We start from the raw sequence: 9,063 nt of genomic DNA on the forward strand, positions 1-9,063 counted from the left end.
TAGATCTATGTTCTATTGTAGACTTTGTGTGTTAGGTGCAGCATTTATCACATTTTATGTACCGCATTATACATATGATATTCAGTAGCTTACCCTTGTAAATGAAAAGATAAAAGGACTATAGATGGGTAGATTCTTAGTGAGTTGTTCCCCGCCCTCTCCCATTCCCACTAATTTGCTTAGAGATAGCCAATACAGACGATTCTTTAAACATGTGGATAAGGATAGAAACTCAATCCTTAACCATTACACATTTTCAGGACTGACTTTAAATTAAATTTTAGGCTATCATTAGCAATGTACCGCTATTCTCACATTTCTTTTATAGTCTCTTGTTTTCATGACCTTTTCGTACTTCGGTCTTTGCTTAATTTCATTCAGAGCTAGAAAACATGGTAATTTTTAACAACTCCTTGGTAATTCTGCAAATAAAAAGGAAGTTTTAAAAAGGTAGATTTAAAAAGAAAAGAATTGATTTGATTCCAAAGCTGGTATTAACGTATTTTAATGCAGAGGAAAGATAAGGAGCAAGATGAATCTTAAGGTTATAAGAGGCCCATCAAATTGACCTACATGAGCTCACAGAAGTTACACGTTTCCTAAGGCCAAGGAACTGCTTCATGACCTTGAAGGGTATATTAGTATTTCTATTCAAGTCATTACATTTTCAAACATTGGAACTGCTCAGATTTGGTTCACTGCACAAACCAATCACTTAGAATGTGAAAGAGCATGACTTTGGTCTCCTGGAGACAGCTCTTCTGTGATTGAGCTCTCGTTTGCACGGCCTGTCTACCTTCCCTGTTAATTTTTTTTTTCTTTTTTTTTTTTTTGTTTCTTTGTTTTTTCCCCTTGTCAGCCTACATTGTGAATGCAACTGATAGAACAAACACCAACACCTAACACTGGAAATTCTCTCCTCTGGACTCATTTGAAACACATGCTGAGGTTCTCAATCGGCAAGTTTTATAAAATGTCAGAACGTTTTAGAGTTGGGAGTGATTGTTGGACTCATTAAAATCACACAGGGAGCTTAAGAAAATACTAATGCCTCAGCCCCACCTTCAGAAATTCTGAATTAACTTGTCTGGGGAAGGCTGCAGGCCCCTATGTTTTTAAAACGTTTTCCAAGCAATTTGAATGTCCAGCCAATTGGAGAACCACTGGGCTAGTCCCATTCGATCAGATAAAAACAGAAATTCATATAGGATTTGACATAGCAAAGGGCACAAAACTAGACATCAGAATAGCTGAGACTAAACACTGACGGCGCCGGCCCTCCCAGCCCCGCAGACGCCCGCGCCGCCTCCCTCCGCCGAGGGGACCCGGGGTGGCAGCCGCCACAACCCCCGTCCTTCCCGCGCCCCGCGCCCTGCCGCCGCCGCCGCCGCCGCCGCCGCCGCCGCCGGCCCCACTCACCTCAGGGGCGCAACCGGCACAGCCGGCCGTCGGCCTCGTTCCCGCCGAAGCGTCTCGGAGCGGTACTCCCTGCGCGGGCCGGTTCTTCCCCGGCGGCCGCAGGGGGTTCAGGGGTGGGGGGGCGGGGAACGGCCGTCACTTGAGCAACGAACCGAAGCGCCGCCTGGTGGCATTTTCCAAAGGCCGGCGCCACCGCAGCCGCCTTGGGTCCGCACAGCCCCCTGCCGGCCGCAGCTCTTGCTGTCTCGCCGAGCCGACAAGCCTCCGCGGACAGGGGAGGGAGCCACGGCGCGAGTCGGAGGCCGGGCGGGGGTGTGCGCAGACTCTGTCCTCTGGGGACTGCGCGCATGCGCACCAGCGGGGCGGGAGGCGCGGCCGCTGCGTGTGGGCGGGACCCGCGGCCGCTTCGTGGGGGCCGGCCCCGCCCAGGGGCACTGGTCCGGCTCAGCCAATCGCGAGCGCCGGGTACCTCTTGGCGCGGGCGATTTGAATGGTTCGCGGCCGCCTGAGGTGGCGGCAGGTGGGCACGCCGCTGCACTTTTGGGAGCTTCTCTGAGATCGGGGGGGGGGGGGAACACGCCCCTCATCCTTTCGCCGGAGCCCCACCCTCCCCAGGCCGCGGGACTGGCAAAAAAAAAAAAAAAAAAAAAAAAAAAAAACCCAGCTGGGAAATTAAAACAACACTGACTTCAGGATAACGGTTACGTCCTTGGATGGAAAGAAGGGAATGGGATAAAGGAAAGGAGAAAAAGAAACTTCAAGCATTTGTATATGATTTGATTTCTTAGAAGAAAGATTTTTAAATGCTAACATTTTGCCACAATGCTTCAATGTTTTGAAGAATTAAAATATTCATATGTAATTTTATTACATAAAAATCCAAAATTTAGTCATGCATATGCACACAGATATGCATATTTTATATGTAAACATAAAAAACACTATTCCATGAATAAAATGATAGAGATTTTCTTTATCATTGAGCTTTATTCTTTTCCTGAACGTACGGTTATTTCAGGTACTTCAGGGCTCCAGAGCTTGCCAGGAGACGCACATGTCCAAGAAGGCCAGTCCCCAGCAGGGAAGCAGGATGGAGCCCCAGGTGCAGGTAGGTCACGGCAGGATGGGGGTACTGGGGATGGTCGAAGGCAGGCAGGGAGGCTCGGGGTCAGGCAACGGGGAGGGAAGCATCGGGGTGTATGTGGGGCACAGGTAGGCCAAGGCAGGATGCAGTGAGGGGCGCTGTGTGGGACCCAAGTAGGAAGGGAGGGGAGGGGTGCTTCAGGAGCCAGGGTCGGGCTATCCCCTCCCCCCACCTCCTGCCACCTCCCAAAGCAGCAGCTGAGTCCCTCCTGAGCTCCCTGTCGGACAGGCCCAGCTTTGGCATCTGCGTCCTTGCCCCAACTTGCTACACGGCTCCCCTCATCTGGAGCCCCTGGACCACTTTTCTTTCCCACCACAGACTGAATGCATCTTTGGACATGTGGCTGGCTCTGGGATGAAATGTTTCCAGGGCACTTCATTGGCACTCTTAACTCTTGTCATAACACAATGAATTCTTTTATAAGTACGTTTAGAAATAGCTTATTCACAAGAATATCAAACTTCCTCATTCTTGGTCAACATTGACAGATTGTCATTTATCTTAGCATGTTATACATACTCCAGTTGAGTATTTTTCCCTCTTTGTCTGTGATCGTCTACAGATAAAACTGGTCTGCTATTAGCTTAGAGTCCATCTCTGCCTTTGCTCTTTCATTTTTCCTGAATTTCTCGTGTGGGATAATTTCTCATATTGCTTTCCCTGATCCTAACTTACTTATTATAATTAAGCGGGGTGTACGAATAGGAATATGGTATAGTTATGAATGTACAATAACATATATTCCAGTATTCTAAATTGACTTAAATTAGGTTAAAAATTATACTTGAAGATAGAGTGCCTCATTTGGAAGGGAAGGGGGTCTACAGAATATTTGCTTTTAAAAAGGGGGTATTGGGTCTGAAATGATAGTTATGGCATAAGTTAGCAACGTTTGCTAGGAACTGGGTTGATGTTAATTCTGCTAGTTCTGATCCATAGATCATAATCCTTTGCAGATCTATGGTCTATTGTAGACTTTGTGTGTTAGGTGCAGCTTTTATCACATTTTATGTACCGCATTATATATATGATATTCAGTAGCTTACCCTTGTAAATGAAAAGATAAAAGGACTACAGATGAGTAGATTCTTAGTGAGTTGTTCCCCGCCGTCTCCCATTCCCACTAATTTGCTTAGAGATAGCCAATACAGACGATTCTCTAAACATGTGGATGAGGATAGAAACTCAATCTTTAACCATTACACATTTTCAGGACTGACTTTAAATTAAATTTTACGCTATCAATAGCAATGTACCGCTATTCTCAGGTTTCTTTCATAGTCTCTTGTTTTGATGACCTTTTCGTACTTCGGTCTTTGCTTAATTTCATGCAGAGGTAGAAAATATGGTAATTTTTAAGAACTCCATGGTAATTCTGCAAATACAAAGGAAGTTTTAAAAAGGCAGATTTAAAAAGAAAAGAATTGATTTGATTCCAAAGCTGGTATTAACATATTTTAATGCAGAGGAAAGATAAGGAGCAAGATGAATCTTAAGGTTATAAGAGGCCCATCAAATTGACCTACATGAGCTCACAGAAGTTACACGTTTCCTAGCACCAAGGAACTGTTTCATGCCCTTGAAGGGTATATTAGTATTTCTACTTAAGTCATTACATTTTCAAACATTGGAACTGCTCAGATTTGGTTCACTGCACAAACCAATCACTTAGAATGTTAAGGAGCATGACTTTGGTCTCCTGGAGACAGCTCTTCTGTGACTGAGCTCTCGTTTGCACGGCCTGTCTACCTTCCCTGTTAAATTTTTTTCTTGTTTTTTTTTTTTTCACTTGTCAGCCTACATTGTGAATGCAACTGATAGAACAAACACCAACACCTAACACTGGAAATTCTCTCCTCTGGACTCATTTGAAACACATGCTGAGGTTCTCACTCTGCAAGTTTTATAAAATGTCAGAACGTTTTAGAGTTGGGAGTGATTGTTGGACTCATTATAATCACACAGGGAGCTTAAGAAAATACTAATGCCTCAGCCCCACCTTCAGAAATTCTGAATTAACTTGTCTGGGGAAGACTGCAGGCCCCTATGTTTTTAAAAAGTTTTCCAAGCAATTTGAATGTCCAGCCAATTGGAGAACCACTGGGCTAGTCCCATTCGATGAGATAGAAACAGAAATTCATATAGGATTGGACATAGCAAAGGGCACAAAACTTGACATCAGAATAGCTGAGAATAAACACTGACGGCGCCGGCCCTCCCCGCCCCGCAGAGGCCCGCGTGGCCTCCCTCCGCCGCGGGGACCCGGGGTGGCAGCCGCCGCAACCCCCGTCCTTCCCGCGCCCCGCGCCTCGCCGCCGCCGCCGCCGCCGCCCCCCGCACTCACCTCAGGGGCGCAACCGGCACAGCCGGCCGTCGGCCTCGTTCCCGCCGAAGCGTCTCGGTGCGGTACTCCCTGCGCGGGCCGGTTCTTCCCTGGCGGTCGCAGGGGGTTCAGGGGTGGGGGGGCGGGGAACGGCCGTCACACGAGCAACGAACCGAAGCGCCGCCTGGTGGCATTTTCCACACGCCGGCGCTACCGCAGCCGCCTTGGGTCCGCACAGCCCCCTGCCGGCCGCAGCTCTTGCTGTCTCGCCGAGCCGACAAGCCTCCGCGGACAGGGGAGGGAGCCACGGCGCGAGTCGGAGGCCGGGTGGGGGTGTGCGCAGACTCTTTCCTCTGGGGACTGCGCGCATGCGCACCAGCGGGGCGGGAGCCGCGACCGCTGCGTGGGGGCGGGACCCGCGGCCGCTTCGTGGGGGCCGGCCCCGCCCAGGGGCACTGGTCCGGCTCAGCCAATCGCGAGCGCCGGGTACCTCTTGGCGCGGGCGATTTGAATGGTTCGCGGCCGCCTGAGGTGGCGGCAGGTGGGCACGCCGCTGCCCTTTTGGGAGCTTCTCTGAGATCGGGGGAGGGGGGAACCCGCCCCTCATCCTTCGCCGGAGCCCCACCCTCCCCAGGCCGCGGGACTGCCAAAAAAAAAAAAAAAAGCTGGGAAATTAAAACAACACTGACTTCAGGATAACGGTTACGTCCTTGGATGGAAAGAAGGGAATGGGATAAAGGAAAGTTGAAAAAGAAACTTCAAGCATTTGTATATGATTTGATTTCTTAAAAGAAAGATTTTTAAATGCTAACATTTTGCCACAATGCTTCAATGTTTTGAAGAAATAAAATGTTAATATGTAATTTTATTACATAAAAACCCAAAATACAGTCATGCATATGCACACAGATATGCATATTTTATATGTAAACATAAAAAACATGATTCAATGAATTAAATGATAGAGATTTTCTTTATCATTGAGCTTTATTCTTTTCCTGAACTTACGGTTATTTCAGGTACTTCAGGGCTCCAGAGCTTGCCAGGAGACGCACATGTCCAAGAAGGCCAGTCCCCAGCAGGGAAGCAGGATGGAGCCCCAGGTGCAGGTAGGTCACGGCAGGATGGGGGTACTGGGGATGGTCGAAGGCAGGCAGGGAGGCTCGGGGTCAGGCAACGGGGAGGGAAGCACCGGGGTGTATGTGGGGCACAGGTAGGCCAAGGCAGGATGGAGTGAGGGGCGCTGTGTGGGACCCAAGTAGGAAGGGAGGGGAGGGGTGCTTCAGGAGCCAGGGTCGGGCTATCCCCTCCCCCCACCTCCTGCCACCTCCCAAAGCAGCAGCTGAGTCCCTCCTGAGCTCCCTGTGGGACAGGCCCAGCTTTGGCATCTGCGTCCTTGCCCCAACTTGCTACACGGCTCCCCTCATCTGGAGCCCCCGTCCCGCTTATCTTTCCCACCACAGACCGAATGCATCTTTGGACATGTGGCTGGCTCTGGGATGAAATGTTTCCAGGGCACTTCATTGGCACTCTTAACTCGTGTCATAACACACTGAATTGTTTTATAAGTACGTTTAGAAATAGCTTATTCACAAGAATATCGAACTTCCTCATTCTTGGTCAACATTGACAGATTGTCATTTATCTTAGCATGTTATACATACTCCAGTTAAGTATTTTTCCCCCTTTGTCTGTGATCCTCTACAGATAAAACTGGTCTGCTATTCGCTTAGAGTCCATCTCTGCCTTTGCTCTTTCATTTTTCCTGAACTTCCCGTGTGGGATAATTTCTCATATTGCTTTCCCTGATCCTAACTTACTTATTATAATTAAGCGGGGTGTAGGAATAGGAATCTGGTATAGTTATGAATGTACAATAACATATATTCCAGTATTCTAAATTGATTTAAATGTACTTAAAAATTATAGTTGAAAATAGAGTGCCTCATTTGGAAGGGAAGGGGGTCTACAGAATATTTGCTTTTATAAAGGGGGTATTGGGTCTGAAATGATAGCTATGGCCATAAGTTAGCAACGTTTGCTAGGAACTGGGTTGATGTTAACTCTGCTAGTTCTGATCCATAGATCATAATCCTTTGCAGATCTATGGTCTATTGTAGACTTTGTGTGTTAGGTGCAGCATTTATCACATTTTATGTACCGCATTATATATATGATATTCAGTAGCTTACCCTTGTAAATGAAAAGATAAAAGGACTACAGATGAGTAGATTCTTAGTGAGTTGTTCCCCGCCGTCTCCCATTCCCACTAATTTGCTTAGAGATAGCCAATACAGACGATTCTCTAAACATGTGGATGAGGATAGAAACTCAATCTTTAACCATTACACATTTTCAGGACTGACTTTAAATTAAATTTTAGGCTATCAATAGCAATGTACCGCTATTCTCAGGTTTCTTTCATAGTCTCTTGTTTTGATGACCTTTTCGTACTTCGGTCTTTGCTTAATTTCATGCAGAGGTAGAAAATATGGTAATTTTTAAGAACTCCATGGTAATTCTGCAAATACAAAGGAAGTTTTAAAAAGGCAGATTTAAAAAGAAAAGAATTGATTTGATTCCAAAGCTGGTATTAACATATTTTAATGCAGAGGAAAGATAAGGAGCAAGATGAATCTTAAGGTTATAAGAGGCCCATCAAATTGACCTACATGAGCTCACAGAAGTTACACGTTTCCTAAGGCCAAGGAACTGTTTCATGACCTTGAAGGGTATATTAGTATTTCTACTTAAGTCATTCCATTTTCAAACATTGGAACTGCTCAGATTTGGTTCACTGCACAAACCAATCACTTAGAATGTGAAAGAGTATCACTTTGGTCTCCTGGAGACAGCTCTTCTGTGATTGAGCTCTCGTTTGCACGGCCTGTCTACCTTCCCTGTTAAATTTTTTTCTTGTTTTTTTTTTTTTTTTCCCTTGTCAGCCTACATTGTGAATGCAACTGATAGAACAAACACCAACACCTAACACTGGAAATTCTCTCCTCTGGACTCATTTGAAACACATGCTGAGGTTCTCAATCGGCAAGTTTTATAAAATGTCAGAACGTTTTAGAGTTGGGAGTGATTGTTGGACTCATTAAAATCACACAGGGAGCTTAAGAAAATACTAATGCCTCAGCCCCACCTTCAGAAATTCTGAATTAACTTGTCTGGGGAAGGCTGCAGGCCCCTATGTTTTTAAAACGTTTTCCAAGCAATTTGAATGTCCAGCCAATTGGAGAACCACTGGGCTAGTCCCATTCGATCAGATAAAAACAGAAATTCATATAGGATTGGACATAGCAAAGGGCACAAAACTAGACATCAGAATAGCTGAGACTAAACACTGACGACGCCGGCCCTCCCAGCCCCGCAGACGCCCGCGCCGCCTCCCTCCGCCGAGGGGACCCGGGGTGGCAGCCGCCACAACCCCCGTCCTTCCCGCGCCCCGCGCCCTGCCGCCGCCGCCGCCGCCGCCCCCACTCACCTCAGGGGCGCAACCGGCACAGCCGGCCGTCGGCCTCGTTCCCGCCGAAGCGTCTCGGTGCGGTACTCCCTGCGCGGGCTGGTTCTTCCCTGGCGGTCGCAGGGGGTTCAGGGGTGGGGGGGCGGGGAACGGCCGTCACACGAGCAACGAAACGAAGCGCCGCCTGGTGGCATTTTCCACACGCCGGCGCTACCGTAGCCGCCTTGGGTCCGCACAGCCCCCTGCCAGCCGCAGCTCTTGCTGTCTCGCGTAGCCGACAAGCCTCTGCGGACAGGGGAGTGGGCCGCGGCGCGAGTCGGAGGCCGGGTGGGGGTGTGCGCAGACTCTGTCCTCTGGGGACTGCGCGCATGCGCACCAGCGGGGCGGGACCCGCGGCCGCTCCGTGGGGGCGGGACACGCAGCCGCTTCGAGGGGACCGGCCCCGCCCAGGGGCCCTGGTCCGGCTCAGCCAATCACGAGCGCCGGTTACCTCTTGGCGCGGGCCATTTGAATGGTTCGCGGCAGCCTGAGGTGAGGGCAGATGAGCAGGCCGCTTCCCTTTAGGGAGCTTCTCTGACATCAGGAGGGGAACCCGCCCCTTATCCTTTCGCCGGAGCCCCACCCTCCCCAGGACGCGGGACTGGCAAAAAAAAAAAAAAAAAAAAAAGCTGGGAAAGTAAAACAACACTGACTTCAGGATAACAGTTA

This window comes from Camelus bactrianus, unplaced genomic scaffold (genome assembly GCF_048773025.1).
Source record: "Camelus bactrianus isolate YW-2024 breed Bactrian camel unplaced genomic scaffold, ASM4877302v1 HiC_scaffold_21, whole genome shotgun sequence".
In the NCBI taxonomy this organism is placed as follows: domain Eukaryota; kingdom Metazoa; phylum Chordata; class Mammalia; order Artiodactyla; family Camelidae; genus Camelus; species Camelus bactrianus.